We start from the raw sequence: 25,595 nt of genomic DNA, 5'->3' as shown, positions 1-25,595 counted from the left end.
CTATTGTTTGTTTATAAAAAAACAAACAAAACGAGTTAAATTTATAAGTAAATTATCTTTATAAATTTCAGTACGATTTAAAATTCATAACAATAAAACATTTTAGTGCTTGGTAAGGTTTCCCATAACGAAATTTGGATTTATTCTGTAGTGATTGTTTAGTATCTGTAGTGTTTATCAAAACATATACTTCTACGATGAGGAAAATAACATATAAAAAAGGTGTTATGGAAACAAAAAAAAAGCAGAAAAAACCATTACTCGTGAATCTTTTTGGTATATATTTTTTTTTTGCTGAAATTTTGATTCATTAATTATGGATTTTTTTGTTTGTTATTAAATAGGGCTATTAACACATAATTTTCTTTTTAACTTATACTGTTTTTTACTTTCTTGTACTAAGTATTGTAATCGCGAAAAATTTCGGTTTTCAGTTTTCAACGGAAGTATCCATTTTGACCATCCCTGAATCTATTTTGAATAGTTTCGGCGTGACGTCTGTACGTACGTATTGTAACTCGCATAACTCAAAAACGATTAGCCGTAGGATGTTGAAATTTTGGATTTAGATCTATTGCAACATCTCGTTGTGCACCACCCCTTTTGATTGCAATAGACTGGACCAAATGTGTCCAAAAAAAGCTCAAAATCCAAAAAATGTATAAGACTACACTTCATTTACATTCATACATGTCATCCTCGTTCATCCTCTGAAGTGATACCTTGTGGTAGTACAGAAGGCTAAACAGAAAAAAAAAGATTATTATGTGGAGAACAGTTGAGATATTGTATCCTTTGGTATGTGCAACGATACTAAGTGACCTGTTTAAGGATTTACCTAACCGGTGATTGTAGCCCAACTTGGGGTTGAAGATCTTTACTTCCTGTTAATATTACATACATATATATACTGGACAGCTTTTAATGGACTTTTTTTTTTTAAAAATAGAGTTATAAAAAAATTTAATATTTAATCGACGTAATTTTTTTGTTCTAAATAAATTATTATCAGAATTAGAATAGTTTACCCTTTATTGTAGGGTTACAAGAAAATTATTTAATTCATAGGTTTTATTAATTTGTTTTTCTCAATATATTTTACTAAATTTTAGACCGGAATTGTTTTTAAAAATTATTCATACAAGAAGAATATGACTATTAATTCTGTAATTTTTTTTATCTTGTAAGACTATTTTAATCCTACGCATGCATGTAGTCGTTATTTCTTTCAACGATAATTAAGTTAATTTGCTAGAAAACTCATTCAGATTACATCGTGAAGTTGTACACGTACTATATACAACAGTAAAATATCTCCGGTATTGATCATGATAGGTGTGTTTGTGTGTATGGGTGTGTGTTTATAAATAGTAATTAACAGTTTTTATCTTTATTTTTAATTAATTGTTAGATATTCATTGAAAACCTTTAATGAATAATGTCAAATGAAATAACAGTTTCTGTTTTATTTAAGTTAATTCGATTGTACTGACTTAACAAGCAAAGCATTATTGTATTGTATTTAAACATTGCAATTATTATTATTATTATTGTATTTAGTCAATTAATTTTATGTTAGAAATTTCATTATCTATTGAACAAAGTTTGTCAATAACTGTTTTTACAAACTAGTTTACCGGTAGTTCTGTATATAGGCTACAGATTACATTTTAGACATGAAACAATTGTTCCCGTTTTAAAATAAAAACTTTACGTGGGCAGGCGTTTTCTTGTTCTCCGTGAATGTAACAACATGTCGGATAGCTTGTGTTTTGTGTGAGTTTGTTTTATTTTGTTCATTTGTATTCGAACAGATATTTATCTGTTATAAAACATATTGTTGTATTATTCTATTAGGTATATATTTAATTAATTTTCGGATTACAATTATTTAAGCGCTACTGTACGAGTAATAATTACAATTGTATCTATCTTATCTTGATATAACAATATATACGTTTTTAATTTCCCGGGATTTTTTGCGAATGTCGAATTTTCACAACCTCTTTAATCCAAGAAATTTTCATAAAACCATAGAAATTTCCGGAAGATGTATGTCTGTTGGCCTGTATTTTGAGTAATATCTTCGGACTGGTTCAACATAAATTCTTTGAAAATGGTTCAAAAATGTTTATATATAGGGCACTGGTAGCATTAAATTTTGGGAAAAGTTAGAAAAGAGGGAAGAGTAATTTTCGGCATTTTGATTTTTTGTATAGCGGTCGTAGAAAATTGAGCACTAATATTATGGGAATCCTTATTAAGTTTTTTAAAATCAAATTTTTAATTCAATCGAAATTAGAGGTGCGAGGGTATTTAAAATTTTACGTAATTCAACATAGTTCAACTTAAAGGTTTTCATTTCATATTTCGAAAACCCGTTGACTAAAAAAATTGAAATGTGGGAAAAAATATTTGATTATTCTAGTTTTAAATTGATATCGGACTCCACTGGGCAAGGGACATCACAGAATCAACATTCGTTTTATTCCCCCCCCCCCCCAATCAGGATGTCCCTGGAGGTGTTAGTCACTCTTATGGGACTCACTCAGGATATCAAAAGGATATTAAAATAAACAGTAAACTTCATCTGGATCATTCGTTTTCAAAGTAGACGATAACACCCCCTTGTGGGCGGTAACTCCTCCTTGTGAGCGCTTGAAGCCTTAAGGGGGAGGTAGTAGAAGGCGCACAGAAAATTGGGGGCGTCCAGGCGGTCTAGGAAGGCGATGGCTAATTTAAAAAAAGCCAAAAATGATGTTTTCCTGATATTTCAAACTAATATTAAATACCTACTACCAGGCCAGACGGGATAAGACAGATGGAGGGCGTTACACGCATGATCTCTCTCCACATGTTGTTGGTTTGCGGGACGCCTCTTGGGTGAATCCTAATAAATACGTGATGCAATTACTTTCCGGCCTTGGTGTTTTTAGGGACTGACTGCAGAAATTCGGCCTGGTAGATTCTGTTATGTGTCCTTAGTGTGGACAATCGGACGATACCTACCGTGTTCTTTATGAGTGCTCGAAATACGAGTTAATACATAAGAAGACCAATTGTCGACTTATCGGGTCGGCGTTGGATCTCCGTGTAAACTGGAGGAGCTAGGCTGAATCGGTAATAGTGGAGAGTTTTGTAGTGTACTTAGCAAAGGAAAAAAATTGCTGAGGGGATCTAGAGCTCCGCTTGGATTTCTCTTTTATTCTATTTTTGTTTACAAATTATGTTTTTGTTGTTGTTCTTGTCCTTTGTTTAGTTTTTTTTTTCAATGTTACTGTGTTGTTATTGTTCGTATAATATTTTTATGTTTTGTGTTGTGTGTTGAACTCACTTTTACCTTCTACGGGTAGGTAGTTCAATTCCTTTGTTTAGTTAGGTACTTTCAGTCTTGCTTAAGAGTCGGTGAGATATGTTTTGTTTGAGTTCGTTAAATAGCGGTACACCGATGGGAATGTTACTCTTGGCATTCGCATCGGTGGCATCCTGGCCGAGGTGGTAATATGTCAAAAACCGAGGTTTCAAATACGACCGTAAAGCGGTAAAGCGCATAAGGGCTTGGAACGGGGGGGGGGCGGAGGTTGTCTTTCCCTACGGGTTCAGGGCGTTTGAGAGGATAAGATCTCGGCTGAACGCTTAGGGGAGTTCTCCCGTACGTGTGGGGGTCGCCTTGGGCGTGATGAGATCGGAAGCACTCCTCTTATACGTCCGATGGTGGCCTGTGGTAAATGGTATGTGGTAAGTATATTATATGTCAGTGACTGTTTATGAATGAGTGTGTTGTTGAGGAATGTGTCTATGATGCGATTGTGTGTGTGTGTGTGTGTGTGTGTGTGTGTGTGTGTGTGTGTGTGTGTGTGTGTGTGTGTGTGTGTGTGCGGTTCATTGTTGCTGTTGTATGCTGACGTAAGTTTTGACGAATGTGGTTGTTGTTATGGAGATGGATGTGACTTGTGATGTGTAGCGACGTGTGTAGTTTGTGGTTGCTGTTATGTTGTGTTGCGTGTGAGGTGCGCTTTTGCCTTATGTGATCTTGTTCATGTGTGTGACTTTCTGCGTGGTGTTTGATTGTGTGTAGGTGTATTACTCCGTTCCTGATGAAATGCACACCAACTGTACCAGGAAGGGGGTAGCCAGGAGTGGAGGTTTAGTCGGTAGTGCGCAGGAATACATACGCACCTAATATCATCTTGCGGAACCGTTAGCGAGTCCGACACTGCTTCGGCGTCCGTAAATGGGGTTCCTTCACCTCTTTAACAAAAAAGAAAAAAAGCTGCTTCAAAGTAGGGGTTTCAAACATGGCCTACAGTACACTCGAGGTAATGATTTCATACAAAAGGGCTTCTTGAGGTAGGAACATTTTGCACATATTACTTTTTGAGTTTTTCATTGTTGAGCAATTATTTCAGAAGTATCTAGACGATTACTTTTGAAACTAACTCTAAAATATATCAAATGGCCAAAATTTTGGTAAGAGTTATCCTAACACGAAATTTTTTTACGTAAAAATATTCGTTAATCAATGCGATTTAAAACGGCGTATTCATTTATAATTTTTGAGTTTCCCTCCATGTGGGTCCTTTTTGAGGACTTGTGGTGTGATGATATTATTATATCGAAGGATTGATATTTTCAAAGGAGAATCTGTTACATTTTATTTTTGTATGTTTAAAGATTGAAAAGTTATTCAAGTTTTCTCGTTTATTATATTCTGTATATTTTATAAATTAATTTTTAAAGTTGCATTGGTTTATTTATTAATAAAAATTGTAGTAATGCTTATTTTAAATTATTTATATAGTAGCTTCCATTTACCAACAATCTTTAATAGTATGTTTGAACGCTTTCGGGTTAATAATCCATCCTCAGGAGCATTGATGTGTTATACATTACAATCATTTACTTCACATATCATTAATTATATTAAATTGAATTAAAAACAAAAAAAAAACTTTAAACATAATGATCGTCAAAAGGTAAAATAATGTCAACGTTATCAGTCAGTATGAAGGCCTCAATTGTTATCTATTGTTAATCTATCTAGTCTATTGTTAATTTAAATTTTTAATGAAATAAAATGACGTTTTTACCTTCGTTATTTACACATTCTTATATTTTTTTTTTTAAATTTCAATTGCTTAAATATTAACGTATTTTTTCATTATTTATTAATATAATATATTAACTCTAAAAATCAATATTACATACTTATAAAACAAACATTCATCTTTGAAAATACATTAATATTGTTGAGAAATATGTATAGATTACATGTAAAATATGATAAAAAATTTTATAAAGGGATTATGGCCTTGTTCGATATAAAAATGTTGTGAATGGTTTTTTTATAGTCTATACTTTTCATTCATGTAAAATTACAATATACGTAAATTAAAATATACAGAGGAAATCCTTTAACAGACATTATGCCTACCCGATAAGCGTACGCCCCCTTACCAATATGTATCAAGTGATTTGTAAATGGTTTTATTTGTTTTGAATTTTATCCTAACGGATTTCATCCGCTAAATTGAATTAAAAGACTTATGATCTATTATTGCTTTATCCAGATCACTACTAATGCATGTAATTCATTTATAACTCTCACTCTCTCGCTCCCTCACTCTCTCGCTCTCTCACTCACTCTCTCTCTCTCTCACTCTCTCTCGCTCTCTCTCTCTCTCTCTCCCTCTCTCTCTCTCTCTCTCTCATTCTCTCTCTCTCACTCACTCACACAACACACACACACACACACACACACGCCCGCGCGCGCGCACACACACACATTTTATCTCTTTCTCTCTTACCTACAAAAACAATAGAAAAAATAAAATACGATATTTTTTTAAAGAATTTTTAATATACGTAGAGAAAATGAAATTAATGTTTCATCAATATTATAGTAGTACGCTTTTAGAAATTCATATAAATGACTCTGTTTACTTTTTTAGACGTATAATATATATTTCATTTCTTCGACCTTTCGGTACGTTTAATATAAAACGAGTAAAATACTGTTTACGTATGGTCTAACTAATGGCTACTTCTACACTTTTCTTATTTTACATTAAGAAAAATTGTCTGGTTTTATGTTAATAAATTCATAAAATACGGTAGGTACAATTCACATGATTATATCTTGGATTTTAAATATTTTAGGTATTCATTTGTAAAATAAATAATTTTTGATGTTATACTAAATAGACTTAATGATGATTATAATTGATTGTCAGTATTATTTATTATTCTTTTTACCTTTCTTCACAGAAGATTTATTTATGTAGAAATAAAATAAATAGATTTTACAAAAAGATAGTTTTTAACTGTTTTATAGTACGTTTCATTTTATCAGAAACATTTTTTAGAATCTATTTCAAATAAATATCATTATTTCGTCAATTAAATCAGATTTTTGTTGTAATACACAGAGTGTTTCTAAAGTGGTGGGCTGGCTATACTTTTTCAGATTCTAATTGTAAAACTAAACAAAAAATATCCTTAAGAAAAATGGCTACTTCGTTCTTCCCTTTCCGTCATTTTGTTATTTTTGTACAAAAACTTTGTATCTCAAGTTCGGATTGACGAATCACATTAATATTTGGTAAGCGTCTTGGTAATAAAGTTTTAAAATTAGCAAAAAATCAGAACTTAAATATCTTTGCAAATTAAAATATAGCGGCCATGTTTATTTTTCAATCCGTTATATCAACATAAATATTAGTTTTATCAAAATTTATGTTATTTACTAAAATATTAGGACTATTATTTTGAACAAAATGACATTTTATTTTTGAAAATAGGTTAACAAATAGCTGAGTTATGGCAGAAAACTGATGTAATTATGTGTCTCATGTCCTCCACTTTACATTCAATTCGATGAAATATTAATTGTTTTTATTTATTGTTAATTCTAGTATTATAAATTAGTATCAAATTAAGTCTCCCAATAATAGACTTAATAATTATGACACAAAATTGCAACATCAATTTTCTCCTTAACTCAACTCTTTGTTAACCAATTTTCTAAAAAATAAAATGTTATTTTGTTCAAAATAAAAGGCTTAATATTTTAGAAAATAACATAAATTTTGATAAAACTAATATTTATGGAGATTAATGGCAAATATCCTTTAGAAATGATTCTTCTACCAAAAAAATCCTGTAGCATTTCCACAGTAGAGCGAGTTGTAAGGCAACTGGCGCTGTCCTGTTGCAATCAGCAATCACGCTTATCTTCTTGCAGTAAGACTATGAACTGTTGGTTACTTCTTGGTAGACAGCAACATCCACAGTTTAAAAAAAAAAACAAAAGGTCCTATTATTCGTCGCCTTGAACCGTACACTATATGCCTGTTTTTTGGGTTTTTTTTTGTGGGCATAGGGGAAATTCAAAGAAAATGTGCGGGTTTTCATTACCCCAGGTCCGGTAGCTCCGATTATTAACATACCCACTAAAGTGAAACCACGCTTCATCTGTGAAAAACACTTGATCTAAAATGCCAGTGTTGCCTCTAATGAAGTTCTTGAACCATTGACAGCGAGAACGCTTTCAGTATAATCAAGATAGTTATCGATGAAAAACCTGCATTCGATACGAATAACATTTCAGCATTCTCCTCACGGCAATGTGGGTCGAACCTAGTGAAATGTTTTTTCCCGGTTTAGTCTCCGAAGACATTTATGAGATCTTGTAACTGTCCTCTTGTAATGTCCTCTAGCGTTGATTTCTTGTTGAATGTTCATCTTCAGTTTATCAATATTGCGGAGATTAGATGCGTAAACTTTCTCCTTTAACCCCAAAGGAAAACATCGCAAGTAGACTATTGTGGGGAACGTGGAGGCCATCGTCTTCTGCTGATAGCTCGTTCATTTGTGAAAGCTGCATGAACGCGATTCAGTGAAACGTTTAATTTGTAACACGTTGCTCCGTCTTGTTGAAATTAGCTGCTGTATTATTTTTCATTATCAGTTAATCGCGCATAGAATTCTTCCAAAATTGTGAGGTAAACTTGTGTATTAATAGTCCGTCCGATCAAAAAATAATGGTCCCACTATACGATTACTGGAAACGGCGCACCAAACATCAATTTTCTCATCGTGAAATGGACGCTCCAATATCTCGTGAGAATTTCTCGTCATCCAATACCTGGTGTTCTGCGGATAAATGAAACCCCGCCTCGTCTGACATGAAATACGACATCGGGTCTATCTTTGCACCAACAGTATTTTTGAGAAGCCAGATGCAAAAATATAGTTGTTTCGGTTTGCTTGTCTCCTTCAGTTGTTGCACATTTGTAACGAGGTATGGTTTCAATCTTAATTCATTATGAAATTTACAAGATGTGTATTTAACACCAGACTGTTGGGATAACTGACTGTTGCGTAGTGATTTTTTTTAACTGGCAGTAATTCTCCTTTCAATAGCCTGCGAAGTTCTAACGGAATATTGCCTATTTCGTTTTGTATTTGAAACCGAACCTGTTGTTGTACGCCATCTTTTAACCAAATCGTGTGTACTGCTCTTCGCTGGGATACAGGCATTCGGAAATTTTTCTTCGAATACTTTTTCTTCATTCTTCAAACGATCCAGAACGAATATAGCTATCTTCTCCTGAATTGAATAAGGCATTTTATGCAAACACTTCCTTCCTTTTTCCCGTGCAGCCTACGGGAATTACCATACTTCAGAGGATGAATGAGGATGATATGTATGAGTTTAAATGAAGTATAGTCTTGTAGTCTCAGTTCGACTACTCCTGAGATGTGTGGTTAATTGAAACCCAACCACCAAAGAACACCGGTATCCACGATCTAGTATTCAAATCCGTATAAAAATAACTGACTTTACTAGAACTTGAATGCTGGAACTCTCGACTGCCAAATCAGCTGATTTGGGAAGACGCGTTCACCACTGGACTAAGCCGGTGGGTTTCGCAAACACAACTACACTCACAATACTGCACGGCAACAAAATTTATACTGCACTGACATGTAACCACCTGACAAATAACAATTAGTTATACCTGGCAATAACAATTAGTAATAACAGATACATCCACTAGTAGCGCTAGTTGTGTGAGTCTTTCATAGTGTTGGGTAGCGGTTTCATTATGGGTTCGGTTTTATGTCACTCTGCATCTTTGAATGTTGTTAATCGACCACATATATGTAAAAAATAACAAATGTAAGTGCTTTTGCATTTCTTTAGTATCTTTGGATTCTTTATTTTATTGTATTTCATTCTCAATTTGAACCAAAAATCAACTTCTGCAGGTTTTTTATTCCATTTTAAATCATAGCCGTGAATAATCTCTGAAATTCAGGAAGTTAGTTGCTAATTTTTATTTACCACAGTTTATTTCTATAAAAGCAATCTTAATGATTTGAAGGTCATTCTGGTCAACTGTATTGGAAAATTTACCAAAAAATATTGTATTAATGATTTAAAGTTCTAGTACGGTATGAATTGCCCGTGTTCTTTAGTAAAAACGAAACTATTCTTAGATAAATATAATAAGGGCAAATACATATAAGGGACTGCTCGTTTGTGAACATAAACGTTAATGCATATATAGGCCAGAACTCTGAAGGGCGTGGTTTCCGCAACAACCTGTTTTATTTAAATATATACTTATATGTTATATTATGTTGTATAATTCTGGTATTGCAAGTGTACTTGTGACCGCAAAATGCACTTAACACAGATATAAATATTGTCGCATTACAACTGCACACACAACTCGATACTCTACGATGGAGGTTCACTGTTAACAAGTACAAGTTAACAACAAGTAAAAGAGAGTTCAGCAAAGCAAGTAAAACAGGAAAGGTTTTTATTTTAATTCCACCTGTTCTGTTCATGAGGTCACTGACATTGAACGTAAAAAAAAACACAATATTCTTTGCGAGTTGTTTGTACCGATTATATATTTATTTTGTGTATTTGTGCGAGCGCGTGTCTATTTTCATACCACTCGCAAATGATATCTACTTTCAGCCTGCATTCAAAATCAATAATTTTTACTGAATAAGTAAAATAAATTGCAATAAAAATTTTCCTTAATACATAATTTAATCTACCGTATTACACATCAGAATTAAATACTTAAAATAATTATTTGTTCCCTTTAAACGATTGTTAAATGTTATATATAAGAAACTTTAGAATTATTTCCTGTTTCTGGAGCAACAAGATAGAATAAAAGGTATTGCGTTTCCTTTGTGTATTATAATTTAAATAAATATAACTTTTGGTTTTAGTTTTTTTTTTAATGTTATCGAGTAGTATAATCATTAATTACTATAATAAATGCGAACTACTTGTAGGATAACTATAGACAGCATTGTTTAATTTCGGTGATCTATGGAGACAAGTTAATTAAATAATGATTTTGTTAAACATGGCCCGTTAGTATAAATATAGTGCTGAATATGGAATTTAATTCCAAAAGCACTTGAACGAGTCGATTTCAGTTGTTATAAGCGGTTTAGTTGGACCGGCCCGGGAGTACAGAAAAAAAACTGTTTTTTGTATATTAACTATAATTAAACAATGCTTCAATAGTTACTGTGTTACGCTTACTTTATATTCTTCGAATTAAAAAAAATATACTTCGAATATATATATATATATATATATATATATATAAACTGCGAATTAAAATAAAAATATTTTTCTTCAAATAAACTACGTACTGAATGTTTCTTTCATTAATTCCCCTTTTATCCAAGTAGTCGTAATTAATTTTTTGGTTTTTAAATCAGAAGAAAAAGTCCATTGATGTCGCATACATTTTGAAAATTGCGTAAAACAGTTTTGCTCAACTTTAAAAAATAAAAAAAGTATTTGCAATATTAGGTAAAGATTGTTTAATATTGTAATGAATATTTTTAAATGATAATAAAAAAACGTTGAGTTAATTTCAAGGGAAATCCAGAGAAACGAAATAAGTGAATTTTGTTCGATAAAAATTACTGAAATATTTAATTAGATATTTTTTTACTCATAAAATTTAAAAAAAACTTATAATTTTTTTTTATTAATCAAAAAATGATTACTAGTGAATTTCATATTTTCTTAACTGTTATTAACCCAGATGTGGAAACGCCAACTATAGGGGACAATTCCAGTTGAACCCCAATTGCTTCTTCAAATCTTCTTCAGTTTGTTGATCAAAACAGTAGCTATTTACTATTGACAATAATAGTACTTAATATGTGATGATAATTCTATTTGTCTTGTTGGATAATAAATCCTCGCGGGAACGAATACTTAATTTCTTTTGCAAAAAAATAAAATCAAATTGCTTTGATTTGAGGTACCTTAGTAAAAACATTAAGCTTGTCTTCATTAAATATTTTATATCCACGTATATTCCCCTATAAAATTTAATCATCAAGTTGGGGCACCTAAAGGTAAGAGAAGTTTTCAAAATTCAAAATGTTTTCAAATATTTAATAAATTAAAATTTCTATCTTATACACATTTTTATATTTACAAATATGCTAATTTTGCTTTTACAAAAATAATAATTTATTACTAAATAAAAAAAAAATCAGGTTGTCTATCAAATCAGAAAACAGAATTGTTTATAGCACAGTACTTTGGTGTACGGGATTATGTATCCGTTATCATTCATAAGTTATCAGCCTTTTAAAAAAGTTTCCCAATAGTTTATTTTAAATAACATAAAATAATTCTCTTTTTACAAAATCATTACTACTTTATTGATGAATTATTAAATAATATAGATTAAATTAATTTAAAAAAAAGAAACCTAAACTTTCTATCTTCGTTTAATATATCTATACAAAAATATGTTCAAAAAATTTCCATTGGTAATATTTCACGTATTTATATTTTTAGGTATTAATATGGAATTAAACTATTTTTTTAAAATTTAATCTCTTTATAATATCTCTGTATTCTGTAATACTGCTCTTACCAAAGTTTTCCCTGATTCATCCAGGCAAATCCTGGAAGTTCCTTTGTTATCCGTAGATTAATCTATAAACCCACCGTGTTGGTCTAGTGGTTAACGCGTCTTCCCAAATCAGCTGATTTGGAAGTCGAGAGTTACAGCGTTCAAGTCCTAGTAAAGCCAGATATTTTTACACGGATTTGAATACTAGATCGTGGATACCGGTGTTCTTTGGTGGTTGGGTTTCAATTAACCACACATCTCAGGAACGGTCGAACTGAGAATTGACAAGACTACACTTCATTTACACTCATACATATCATCCTCATTCATCCTCTGAAGAATTATCTAAACGGTAGTTACCGGAGGCTAAACAGGAAAAAGAAAGATTAATCTATAAAACGTATGCCACGTATTGATCATAATAAAATGTTTATTTCTTCCTTGAAACATCCTTGCATCGTTAAGGTTATTTAAATATAAACTCCTCGGGTCATATCCAGATAAATCTGAAATTCAACGCTATAAGGCAGGAAGAACTGGAATAGATCCAGTTCGGGGACAAGTAGTACGAATAATTAGTTTGAATATGCACTAAGGATTTTATAAATTCATATTCCTAAAAAAAAAAGAGAGATAGATCTTGATAGAGATGGAGAAGTTCATTGCTTGATACCCCCTCCCTAAACTACTTTCCGAGATTTGCCACTGGATTTTAATGACCTTTGTTACGCAACTATATCGGTTGTAAATTAATTAATATGTTTTAAATTCATTAAGCTCTGCTAGAATGGAACGGAAAACGATATAGCTCATAGTTTTTTATTTACTTTTAATTAAATAAAACATATTTCTATAAATCAATTTGTCAAATTCTTTACCTTTTTACTAATTGTACTTTTTTATGGTCTGTGAACGTGCTCTAAAAAATAAAATATCTATTTAATTTCAATTTTTTTTTCTCAATTTTATTCAAATTTACTTTTCGCAATTTTTTTACGATGCTTTTACGTAATTAATTAATAGCAAAAATCTCAGATCTACAAAAACTTGAAAGCACACGCTTTTTTTTACATATAGGTTGTTGTTATTTTCAACTACAAACAATAGTTGAAAGAGATTTACTTTTGCACGGCGTTCAGTAGACGTTACTACATCAGTTCCCAGACGATCTTCTATCCTTCTTTTGTGTACATCAACCTTCTGTGGCATTCAGAGGCGATTGACATTAATCTCAAGGTTGTCTCTATCTCTCTTTCTTTGTCAGTCTGTCTCACTCACTCTGTTTCTCTTTACCTCTCCTAATTCTTCAACTTGTCCATTTCTGTCACTTTTTGTCGCAGTTCTTTTTATTTGTATTAGATACAGGAGTTTTAATGCAAATTAATTATTTTATTATAAGATATTTTTCTTATTTTTAATTATAAATATTACTAAATAACGATTTAATATATAAATATGTTATTTTAATTGACTGCGCTGGAAGGTTTTTCATTTATTTTTTTGTTGTTGACATTCTTCGTTTATAATTTATCTAGACTAGCTTATATAATATGTTTTATATGTTGACAGTAAGATATTTTATCTTTAGATACAAGTAAAATTTATATAAAATTACATATATTAGAATTTATTGTTTTTTTTTTGTTTTTTTTTTTATATATTATCTAATGTAATATATAAATGTGAAAGTTTGTGGTGGGTTTTGTCTGTTTGCAACAGCATCACATGAGAACCAACCGACCATTTACTTTAACATTTTCAGGATACATTGTGTTATCCAAGGGAAGCCATAAATTGAAGCCTTAACTCCCTTGGGGAGTGAAGTTGTGAATATTTCAACGTAAAAAGTCTGTGTATTTTAGTTACTACAATTCTGTATTTTATAATTCAGTTTCTTTTTCAGGTATTTGTAAAATTTGTGTACTTTAATTGTTATTTATCAGTATTATTCTCATAACCATGATGGTAACGAACAGAGTGAGATCCAGACGAGTAATTTTAATCCGCACTAGATATGGTTAAAAATAACCATAACGGTTATTTTTACATCCCTTTACGAAGTAAAGGAAGTATTGTGATCGCGAAAATTTTCGGTTTTCTTATTTCAACGAAAATATCCATTTTAACCATTCATGAATCCATTTTGAGTAGTTTCGCTGTGACGTCTGTACGTACGTATGTAAATCGCATAACACAAAAACGATTAGCCGTAGGATGTCGAAATTCTGGATTTAGGGCTGTTCTAACAACATCTATTTGTGCATCTCCCCTTTCATTGCAATCAACTGAACTGAAAGTGTCCAAAATAGCCCAAAATCCAAACAATTTGGATTTTGGACTTTTTCTTAACTGCAGTAACGAGCCCTCATTGAGAGCTTTTTAACGATATATCTTAAATGGTACATATTTTTATTGGTTCTAGAGTTGTAGCCAAATAAAATTTAATTAATGAAATATTTGGATTTTAAGGGAGGCATATCGGTTCGAATCAAATTTCATCTACTATATTTTTTTTTTAACTTTTTTTTATTTAAATATATTGATTTATTAATAATTATTAACTTTTCATTGTAAAAAAAAAACTTTTACGATGAATAATAATTCTATAAAAAAAAAAAAATTTAAATATCAGAAGTTTTTAATGAAATAAAATTTTATCTACTTTTCATTTTAAAAAAGTGTGTAAATGTAATTTAATAGGCGTACAAGGAAGTCATGTGTTGTCCACATCAGATTTTTTTACGCTGGCAAAACAGTTTTTGCTTTCATATTCGAAAGGAAATGAATGCATTTCTTCTTTAATATCAGTATATCATGAAACAAAGATAGGACAGCGTTCCTAATCACCATCGTGTAAAATATTAGTATTTTAAATTAACATTGTGTATTCGCCACCCTATATTTACTCAAGCAGTGTTTTTTCCTTCAATAGTAATGTACTGCTACTTAATTGTGATAAAGTATTTAAATTAAAAGAAAAAAGTTAAAAAAAAGGAAATGAAATCAGATTCGAATCGATGTACCTTCCCCTTGTAAGATCCAAATATTTTATTAAATAAAATTTCATTTCCCTATAACTTTGGAACCAATGAAAATAAGTACCACTTATGCTATATCGATGAAAAGCTCTCAATTGGAGCTTATTACTGCAGTAAGAAAAAGTCCAAAATCTAAGTTATTTGGATTTTGGTTTTTTTTTAACACTATTGGTCCAGTCGATGGCAGTCAAAATGGGAAGTGCACAAGTAGATGTTACAACAGTCCTAAATTCAAACTTTTAACGGCCTAAGGCTAATCGTTTTTGAGTTATGCGAGATTGTATGTACCATACGTACGTACAGACGTCACGCCGAAACTAGTCAAAATGGATTCAGGGATGATCAAAACGGATATTCTCGTTGAAATCTGAAAAGCGAAATTTTTCGCAATCACTATACTTCCTTTACTTTGTACAAGGAAGTAAAAACATGAAAAGTACAACTGCTATGAAACATTAGTACGTTCTCTGACACGTTCAGATACATTAATAAACATTAAACATTAAAAACACAACTGTATAATGATTGAAGTGTAACACATTTGTAATGATTGAAATGTTACTGTAAAATCTGTACAGATTAATAAAAAAACATGAATAATATAGCTGCTATAAAACATTAGTTCAGATTCTGATTGTAACACGGAGACCGGACGGTGGCGCGTTAGCGGTAATTGGACAAATTTGAGTTTTAACTAACGTTTTTGTACTTTCAACACTTTTTCACTTTCTTTTTCGTCTTAAATCTGTATGATGTGTACCCGGGGGGTAATTTCCTATCCAGCACCATTTTGGATGAGTGTTGATGACGTCTTGTAAATGGTACACAATCGTCGCCGTTCCTTAGCGTATTATACATAGAGAAATTAGTAAGGACTCGAATCAACAGTACTATGTATCTCGGAAACATCCGGAATAGCGTATTAATCAACCGGTTAAGTTAAAAATACAAAGATTTTACCTACAATCAATTGATTTCCGGTCTGTATCAGAAGGGCTTTATAATCAAATTATCTGAAACGTGCTGCAGTCATACGTGAATTTTATCTATCAATCACTTGAATTAGATTTCCCTGAAAGTATTTTTACCGACAGTTTTTGACTAGATTTTCAATGGTCTGTAGGTTACTTATAAGCTACAGTAGTATTAGACCCCCATTTATTAAATGGGGGATATTAAACTTAAGTCTCTGGTCTTTGGTTATGCAGTGATTAATTACATTTTTATCATAAGTTTCTAGGAATATCGAAGCCAGAAAATTTATCGCGTAAAACCATTGACAATCATTACTTTTATTTCAAATCATTTGCCACGATCGGTTTTTTGCGTTAAAACTGATTTAATTATTAAATAAGAATAGTAAGAAGTAGTAACAAATGTAGATCATTAACTGATACGAAAATATTGCTCAAAGAAGTTTTTATGATAAACTTAATCGACAAGTAATGGTGAATGCAGGATCATCTTGTAGTTACTAGACTAGAATGTGAGTGACCAAGGATTGATGACCTGTAATGTGGCCTATAGACATTGGTAACTGCTGGGTCGGTTGTTAAATCAAAACATAGCATTACTGCTTTAACTTTTAAGAATCACGTTAAAAAAAAAAAAAACTGAATCCATCACAGTAATTCACAAACCGGTTCATCCCCACCAATTCTAGCAAGAGTTTACTGTAGTTCATCGATGGTTAAAATTCTACAGCTTTTAAGTGTAATTTTTGTGAATAGTCTTTTTTTAAGTTATGGACTTGACATTGCTTATTCGATTGTTGAAATATTTCATGGAAGATTGTAATAAGATTTTTTAAAGAGACAGATTTAAGTATATTTAGAATTGTAAAGAATGCATAAACGTCCTGCAATAATTTTGTTAAAATCACTAATTTATTACCTGCATCTATAAACTCAATAAACAATGAGGTTAAATTAATTTTAGATTTGTAAAAAAACTATAAAGATTACAAAAATGCCTACAATTTCCTTACCGTATTATACTAACATAGTGGTATTATCGATAAGATGGATCTTGAATAATTTCAAAATAGTTTTTTGGTAAGGGAGTTTTTTTTCTCCCTACACCCCTACATTGGACCAACAGTTAAGCATGGCTCAGCGCAGGAGCATGTCCTTGAAACTCAAACGAGGGTCGCCGGTTGAATTTCTTCTTTTGATTTTTACTCACTCTAGCGGGGATACACCATTTCTGGCTCCCCCCCCCCCCCGGTTCGGGTATTTTCTATGCCCACTCTAGTGGGGGTACACCATGACTAGCTTCTCCCACCGGTTCGAGTCTTCTCTTTAATCGACCACTCAAGTGAGGGAACACCATTGCTGGCTGTTGGTTAGAGATTGTTGTCAGGTAACCACACGCTCAATGAAATTATATTAACCACAGCATATACACTTATCACTATTATAATTCATTCTACATGGTCTTACCTATCTTTTGATTTAGAAAGCTCCTTGAGATTTCTGGTTCTTAATTTGTTTATGTTATTTCCACAGTTGTTGTAATCTCATAGATAATTATTTTTTCATTTGATTTGTTAAAATTATAAATCGTGGAGAATTATTTTTTAATATTTAATAAAAAATAATTTTAAAAAGTATTAACATTCCAAACGTTAAAAAACCACATTTTACCTTTATTTTTAGTATGCAAGTAAATGTATTTGAATTCATGATTTAATTATTTGATACTTTTATGCAATTATCTCTGTATCCAGGAAGCATTAATAAAATGTTTCTTAAGAAAAATAAGGGTATAAATTGGAAGAACTTTGGGAATCACCGTTTTAAAATAATAAAAAATCAATACCAAAGAAAGCAGGGGCAGATAAATGTGAAGAATACAGAACAATTAGTTTAACTAGTCATGCATAAAAAATCTTAACTAGAATTCTATACAGAAGAATTGAGAGGAGAGTGGAGGAAGTGTTAGGAGAAGACTAATTTGGTTTCAAGAAAGGTATAGGGACAAGGGAAACAATTTTAGGCCTCAGATTAATAGTAGAATGAAGATTAAAGAAAAACAAACCAACATACTTGGCGTTTATAGACCTAGAAAAGGCATTCGATAACGTAGACCGGAATAAAATGTCCAGTATTTTAAAAAAATTAGGGTTCAAATACAGAGATAGAAGAACAATTGCTAATATGTACAGGAACCAAACAGCAACAGTAATAATTGAAGAACATAAGAAAGAAGCCGTAATAAGAAAGGGAGTCCGACAAGGATGTTCCCTATCACCGTTACTTTTTAATCTGTACATGGAACTAGCAGTTAATGATGTTAAAGAACAATTTAGAGTCGGAGTAACAGTACAAGGTGAAAAGATAAAGATGCTACGATTTGCTGATGATATAGTAATTCTAGCTGAGAATAAAAAGGATTTAGAAGAAACAATGAACGGCGTAGATGAAGTCCTACGCAAGAACTATCGCATGAAAATAAACAAGAACAAAACAAAAGTAATGAAATGTAGTAGAAATAACAAAGATGGACCACTGAATGTGAAAATAGGAGGAGAAAAGATTATGGAAGTAGTAAAATTTTGTTATTTTGGAAGTAGAATTACTAAAGATGGATGAAGCAGGAGCGATATAAAATGCCGAATAGCACAAGCGAAACGAGCCTTCAGTAAGAAATATAATTTGTTTACGTCAAAAATTAATTTAAATGTCAGGAAAAGATTTTTGAAAGTAATATGTGAATATGTTTCGAGTATCGCTTTATATGGAAGGGAGACTTGGACAATCGGAGTATCTGAGAAGAAAAGATTAGAAGCTTTTGAAATGTGGTGCTATAGAATGTTAAAAATCAGATGGGTGGATAAAGTGACAAATGAAGAGGTATTGCGGCAAATAGATGAAGAAAGAAGCATTTGGAAAAATATAGTTAAAAGAAGAGACAGACTTATAGGCCACATATTAAGGCATCCTGTAATAGTAGCTTTAATATTGGAAGGACAGGTAGAAGGAAAAAATTGTGTAGGCAGGCCACGTTTGGAATATGTAAAACAAATTGTTCGGGATGTAGGATGTAGAGGGTATACTGAAATGAAACGACTAGCACTAGATAGGGAATCTTGGAGAGCTGCATCAAACCAGTCAAATGACTGAAGACAAAAAAAAAAAATCTAGTTATAGTAGTTATAATAAAATAGAAGTAATAATAAAATAGTATTAACGTGAAGAAGATAAGATTAAGGTTTTACAGACGGAGTAGACTGTAACAAGACTAACTTAACTAATTTTGAATATTTTCGAAAATAGTAAGACAGAGCAAAGTAGTTTCAAGGGCCTGAAAAATATTTCAAAATTTTAAAACTGATAAAAAAACTAATTTTGAACAGAAATGAATTCTGGAAAACATTAATTGAAATGGAGTTTTCAAAAATAATAATTATAAACTTAAATTAGGCTTGGACTGAGGAGAGAAAATAGTAACTCAGTCAACGAATGAAAGAATTTCGGAAGTAAAATACGTTACGCTATTTAACGTGTTCCTCAGTTAGCCTATATGAAAAATATAATAATAATAGATTTTATTTCTATACTAAAAGATCTATTTCGCATTCTCTTTTGTGTTTTTTTTAATATTTTTATTATTTTAAATGATTTCGTTTCAGAATGTTTGAATTGGGTGAAGACAGTAAAAGTGACAAAGGGAATCAGGTGATAATCAAAGAATTGATAAAGGTTTAACAGCTTTAAAAGGAGAGAAGAAAAATGTTGAACATTTTTTATTAATTTCTATCTTCTATTTACTTTATAATATATCCTCCCACCTATTACAGTTATTTTTTAATCAAATTAATTCAGACTATTCAGTACCAGTACGGGAAGCTTGAACTCATAAAAAAGAAAACCGATTAGTTCTGTAAAAAAAAACCTTATTCAATAAAAATCCAGTTGTATTAATGAAATTTTATGTTGTTATATATAAACTTTGCGAAGTGAACTTAAATTATTGCTAATTTCATAAATAAAAAGTTTCTAATTTAGTGATGAATAAGTATATAAGTTTTCGGGTTTTCTGTTACTGTTTTATTTAATCAAGTCCTGCAAAGAGATGAATAAAACCCGATCGTTTTTTGTGAAAATTAAATACGTTGTACTTCATCCTACGATACCAGTTTAGCGTTTGTTGTTAATTAGAATCTAATTAACAACTTTACGGTAGAAGAACGACGATAAATAATATTAAAATTAATTGATTCGGCTAACCGCACTCTTTTGACATTACCGAAAGAAAAGCATTTTATTTTTGTGTTAATACGTCAGTATGTATGTTTGTTTAAGTATCAGGTTGACGTAGTTTAAATGTGTTTTTCTATTTTTTTTTACTTTCCTGGAATCATAGTTCTAAAGCTATGCTGCAAGAAGGAAAGTATGGTGATAGCCAAAAAATGGGATATGGGTTTTTCTCTATATATGTATTTCTCGACTTTCCATAACCTAGCGACTCCAAAAAACAAAACAAAAGTGAGGAATAATGTTCGTACGTTCATATGTACTTGTGTTGACGTGTTTGTGGCCCTCCAACTGGATAATGAAATGGATTTTAATGAAATTGAGTACAAAGATACGTGTATATGTAGAAATTTACTGGTAAAATTTTGGGGTCAATTTCTCCAGCAGGTGGAGTACATAGTTTTTTTGGAGTCAATTCTCTCAAACGATTTCAAGCATAACCCCACTTTATATCAGTGTTAACATCACTTGATACTAAGATCAGTACATGCGTTCTTGTTTATCTTACCATTTTTTTAAAAATTTGCTACAAAATTCCTCCTTCCAAAAAGTATAAAAAAGTTTTCTTTTTTTTTGCTTATTTTAACCGAATTTTTACTTTCCCTTCTAGCAATATAGTAGTGCTACAGCTTTAGAAGAGAAAGAATTGAAATCGGTCCAGTTAGGACATATGCGGTTTTCATCGGATCTTTACGTTTTGACACGTAAGGAACCCAAAAAACCAGATGAAAATTTTCCAGATGTTCGTATCTATCTGTGTTTGTTCGGTATCGCGTCCAAAACCACCTTACATCTCCAGAACTACAGGATCGATTTGACCACCAAACTTGATCAGATTACTTCTATTTATGAGGCATTGATGCCATTAAATTTTCAACTTAAAAGGTCAAGGGGCTGAGGTTGTAGAGCAAGGTCACCGCTCAGTATCTCGAAATTTTGCTTTATTAAGGTCTTATTTTTCTTAGGCACATTTATTAATTAAAATAGTAATATTTCTAAAAAAAACTTTTTCATATCGCACCCCCACCCCAAAATATTGTCTAAATAAATTAGTGGTTAAGTGGGTATACTGGGTCATTAGTATCCTCTTTCATCACAAAAATCGCTAGCGTAGCACTGACTATTGTAGTTGTCTACTGTTGTGACGTTACAGGTGACCAATAAGTGTAAAATGTTTGGCCGCTACTACCGCCACACCCACGCGAATGAAATACGGTGTGTGCGCGTGCTCTTTAGTTAAAATCATTGAATTAAATAAACAAAGAATATTCTATTTAAATAAAATGATAAATATTATAAATTAAGTTGTGTGTGTATGTATATATGTAAGCCGTGCATCAGAAAAAAAAAATTATTTTTATGTCTTCTTAAGCATAGTACTAGTAGTGCATGTGCTCAAAAAAAAAAAACAACTTTGAGGAGCAATTTTGGGGAGGGAGTCGTTCAAGATTTAAAAATATCAATTTTTTAAAACTTACTTTTCCTTGTACAAAGTAAAGGAAGTATTGTGATCGCGAAAAATTTAGTTTTTCAGATTTCAACGGGAATATCCATTTTGAACATCCCTGAATCCATTTTGACTAGTTTCAGCGTGACGTCTGTACGTACGTACGTACATATGGTACGTATTTATCTCGCATAACTCAAAAACGATTAGCTGTACGATGTTGATGTTGCGGACTTAGGACTTTTTCAACATCTAGTTGTGCACTTCCTCTTTTGATTGCTATCGACTGACCAAAAACGTCCAAAAAAGCCCAAAATCCAAAAATTGGATTTTGGACTTTATCTTAACTAATAAATTCTCATTGAGAGCTTATTATATTGGTACTTATTTTCATTGGTTCCAAAGTTATAGCTACTTAAAATGTTTAATTAATGAAATATTTGGATCTTTAAGGGGAAGGCACATCGGTTCGAATCCGACTTCATCTCCTTTTATTTAATTTAAATATATTTATTGATTAACAATTATTAACCTCTGATTGTAAAAAATATTTATAATAAATAATTATTCAATAATAAACCAGAAAAAAATAAATGAATAAATATCAGAAGTTAATATCAGAACTTTGTTGTCACATTTTTTTAGATAATGAGTTTTTTTTAGGTATTTCATACCAGGAGACTATGCTCTAGTCAAAATAATATTGCTTGTTGCTTATTGTAAAAAACACTTTTAAATGATAATCCGATCTATCCTCGAAAATTTACTCTTATGAATTAATTCAGCCTCTTCATTCGTAGCCTGTATGTGTCTGGGCGCCATTTTACTGATGCGTGACTGAACCTTCTATTATCATCTTTAATACTGCGCCTGTTTATATTTGCTGCATAGACTCCCGGTACGCGCTACGCATCCTAAAACTTTGTGTCAATCATAATTGTTTGTTTTTTTTATTTGCAATTTTAGTGGCGAATTAAGAATCGTATTATGAATGATCTCAGCAGAAATGGTAGCGTACGTATACGACTTTCATCCGAAAGATACTGGTTTTGAACCTTATCAGGCTTGACATTTTTCACACGATATCTTATTTAGATCATGAAGTAAAACTTATTGTGTTCTGGTATTCACCCGTAAATCAATAGAAAAGATATAAAATTTAATTAATGCGACCTAAACCCCTGCCTTTTTAATAGCGAATTTTTCTTACTATGAGTTAAAACTCGATTGTTGCTTGGTCCTTCCTAAGAGAATTTACACTTTAAATATTTAATGCTGTAAAGCATTTTTTGCGATTTTTATAATTTATTGTTTACTAGCAGACCTGGCAATGCTTCGCTATTGCTATATTTTAGTTATATATATATATATATATATATATATATATATATATAGAGAGAGAGAGAGAGAGAGAGAGAGAGAGAGAGATATTAAATGAAGACAATTGAAAGTTTGATAAAACATTAAAAACTGAATATTACGGAACTTCACAAAATTTAACCTTTCACTTTTCCCTTTTCTTTCTCCGTTCACCTTACCCCTCACCCTCCATCTTTCCATTTTCCCTTTCTTCCATTCCCCCTTTTCATTTCTCCCTTTCTCTCTTTTTCCCTTTTCCATTTCTCCCTTTTCTTTTCATCCTTTTTCTCGAACCAGTTATTTTAGATTTACGTCACTATTTTACTGGATGTGCGATATTCTTACATGTCCCACTTATTGAATTTATTCATTAATTTAATTTAATTCAAATGTAAATGTGTAATAATTTATTAAATCTATTACTGGGGTTCTTTAATTCCAGACAAATGTGTAGATGTTTATTTCCTCGTTAACATTTAATTGCATGATATACGAGGTCTATAAATAAAGTAATGACTAGCTGTAGCAACTAGTTTTTGGCAGCCAAAGTGGCAACACTGTTAAGTTACTAGTAAACATATGGTTATATGAACAGCTGATTTATATTATGTATCAATATTTTTACTCTATTGTTGCCACGTGAGACGTAAACAAACTTTTCGTGAAACGAGTTTTTGTTGTGCGTTACAAAAATGAGTAGTAATTACGAGCAACGTTGTGCAATCAAGTTTTGTGTTTTGAGAATGCTACTGAAACTTTTTCAAAACTGAAAAGGGCGTATGGAGATGACGCTCTGTCACGAGCTCAAGTTGTTAGGTGGTTTAAAGCATTTTCAGATGGCCAAGAATCAGTTGCGAACAATCCACGCTCTGGAAGACTGTCGAACGAATCAGAGACTTGATTCAATGTTGAATTAGAGACATGGTACGACCGGCGATTTACTGTCAGAATGATTGCTGAACAATTGAATTTGAACCATACCACGGTCCATAAAATTTTGACAAACAAATTGGATATAAAAAACGTTTGTGCAAAATTGTTCCCAAAAAACCTCACTGTTGAACAGAAAAACAACAGGGTGGAAGTGGGCCGCGATCTTCTCGGGCGAATTGAAACTAATCCTGATTTTCTAAAAAGAAATATTATTACTGGTGATGAATCTTGGATGTTTGAGTACGGCCAAGAAATAAAACGCCAGAGCAAGGATTAACACACTTCAAACTCACCTTCCCAAAAAAACAGAAATGAGCAAATCAAAACCATGATAATTTGTTTCTTCGATAGTAATGGCATTGTCCATAAGGAGTTTTTTCCTAAATAAATCCATATTTTTACGAGAAATTCTTGAAAGACTGCAGAAAAGAGTTGCCCGCGTGAGACTAGCCAAAAACAACTGGATGCTGCATCATGACAGTGCACCTTGTCACACTGCACTCTCAATTAGTGAGTTTTTGGCAAAGAAAAACATCCTGTAGTTCCTCAATCACCTTATTCACCTGACTTGTGTCCCTGAGACCTTTTCCTGTTCCCGACTTTAAAAAACACCTCAAAGACACCATTTTGGAACAGTAGAAACATTAAAGAAAAATATAACCGATCATCTGAAGAATATTCCGGTTTCTGAGTTCCAACACTGCTATGAAGAGTGTGAAAACCGTTTGAAGGTTGCGTGACTTCCCAAGGGAACTATTTCGAAGGTGATATAGAGTCCATGTATAATTGGATTGTAAATAAAAAGTTTTTCTGAACCAGTCTGATTACTTTATTTACAGACTTCGTATTTTTATTTCACTGATTACTGTATTATTTGCAGCGTTTCCTACTACATTTCTAATATGTAGGGATTATTATTTATTTAGGTTAATATTTATAATGACTAATTTGTTATATGTTTTATATATATATATAAAGATAGCAACGTTTTGAACATACGTTTATCTATCGTACATGTTATAGAAGTATAGTAAAACTAGTGAAATATTGAATCTGTTTCATTCATATAGATCGCACTACTGTGTTTACTACGAGTAATATGTTATAACAGATAACAATAATGGTAGTATAGACAGTCAAAGCATGGGTCATGTGAAGGCGACAGTGAGACTATTATTAATAGATAAATCTAAAGCTGCATTGTTGTAACTCTGAACTTTCGTTATTTCTTTTTTTTTAATTTTCTTCAATTAATCTAGCCCCGACTGCTTTGTACTATTAGCTTACGCAATTTTTATCAAGTTAGTGGATTGAATTAGTAGTATCGAAGAGTAAGGTGTTCTTCCGCATAAATGTGATTTTAGGCAGTTCTACCGCTATGCTTCTTATCATTCTACAGAAATAATTATCCTTAGCATCATTATCTGCACATCGTGTAAAAGGAACAGGGTTGTCGTCATACTAATTGGAAAATACAGTATTTTAAATACATAAAGGCTTAAGGCTTTCGTATCAAGTTGAAGTCCGTGTTAGTAATTTAATTATATTATATTTGAAGTAAATTTCTAAGCTTATTAAATTAATTTATGATTATTATTTTTGTATGTTATTAGCGGTTGCATAGAATTCTTTTACG

General features: G+C 31.6%; 1 long non-coding RNA gene across 1 annotated transcript in view; it reads left to right on the top strand.

Moving 5' to 3' along the window:
* The first annotated feature begins 1,549 nt into the window (after nt 1-1,549).
* LOC142328154 (uncharacterized) overlaps nt 1,550-25,595 on the top strand; it is a 41,742-nt gene continuing 17,696 nt past the window's right edge. The window contains exons 1-2 of the long non-coding RNA XR_012757205.1: nt 1,550-1,776; nt 4,079-4,319. This is a non-coding gene — a long non-coding RNA (uncharacterized LOC142328154). The remainder of the gene's footprint in view (nt 1,777-4,078; nt 4,320-25,595) is intronic.

The sequence above is a fragment of the Lycorma delicatula genome, chromosome 7 (genome assembly GCF_047948215.1).
Source record: "Lycorma delicatula isolate Av1 chromosome 7, ASM4794821v1, whole genome shotgun sequence".
In the NCBI taxonomy this organism is placed as follows: Eukaryota; Metazoa; Arthropoda; class Insecta; order Hemiptera; family Fulgoridae; genus Lycorma; species Lycorma delicatula.
The sequence above is the reverse complement of the archived record's forward strand: the minus strand, read 5'-3'. Positions and strand labels throughout refer to the sequence as shown.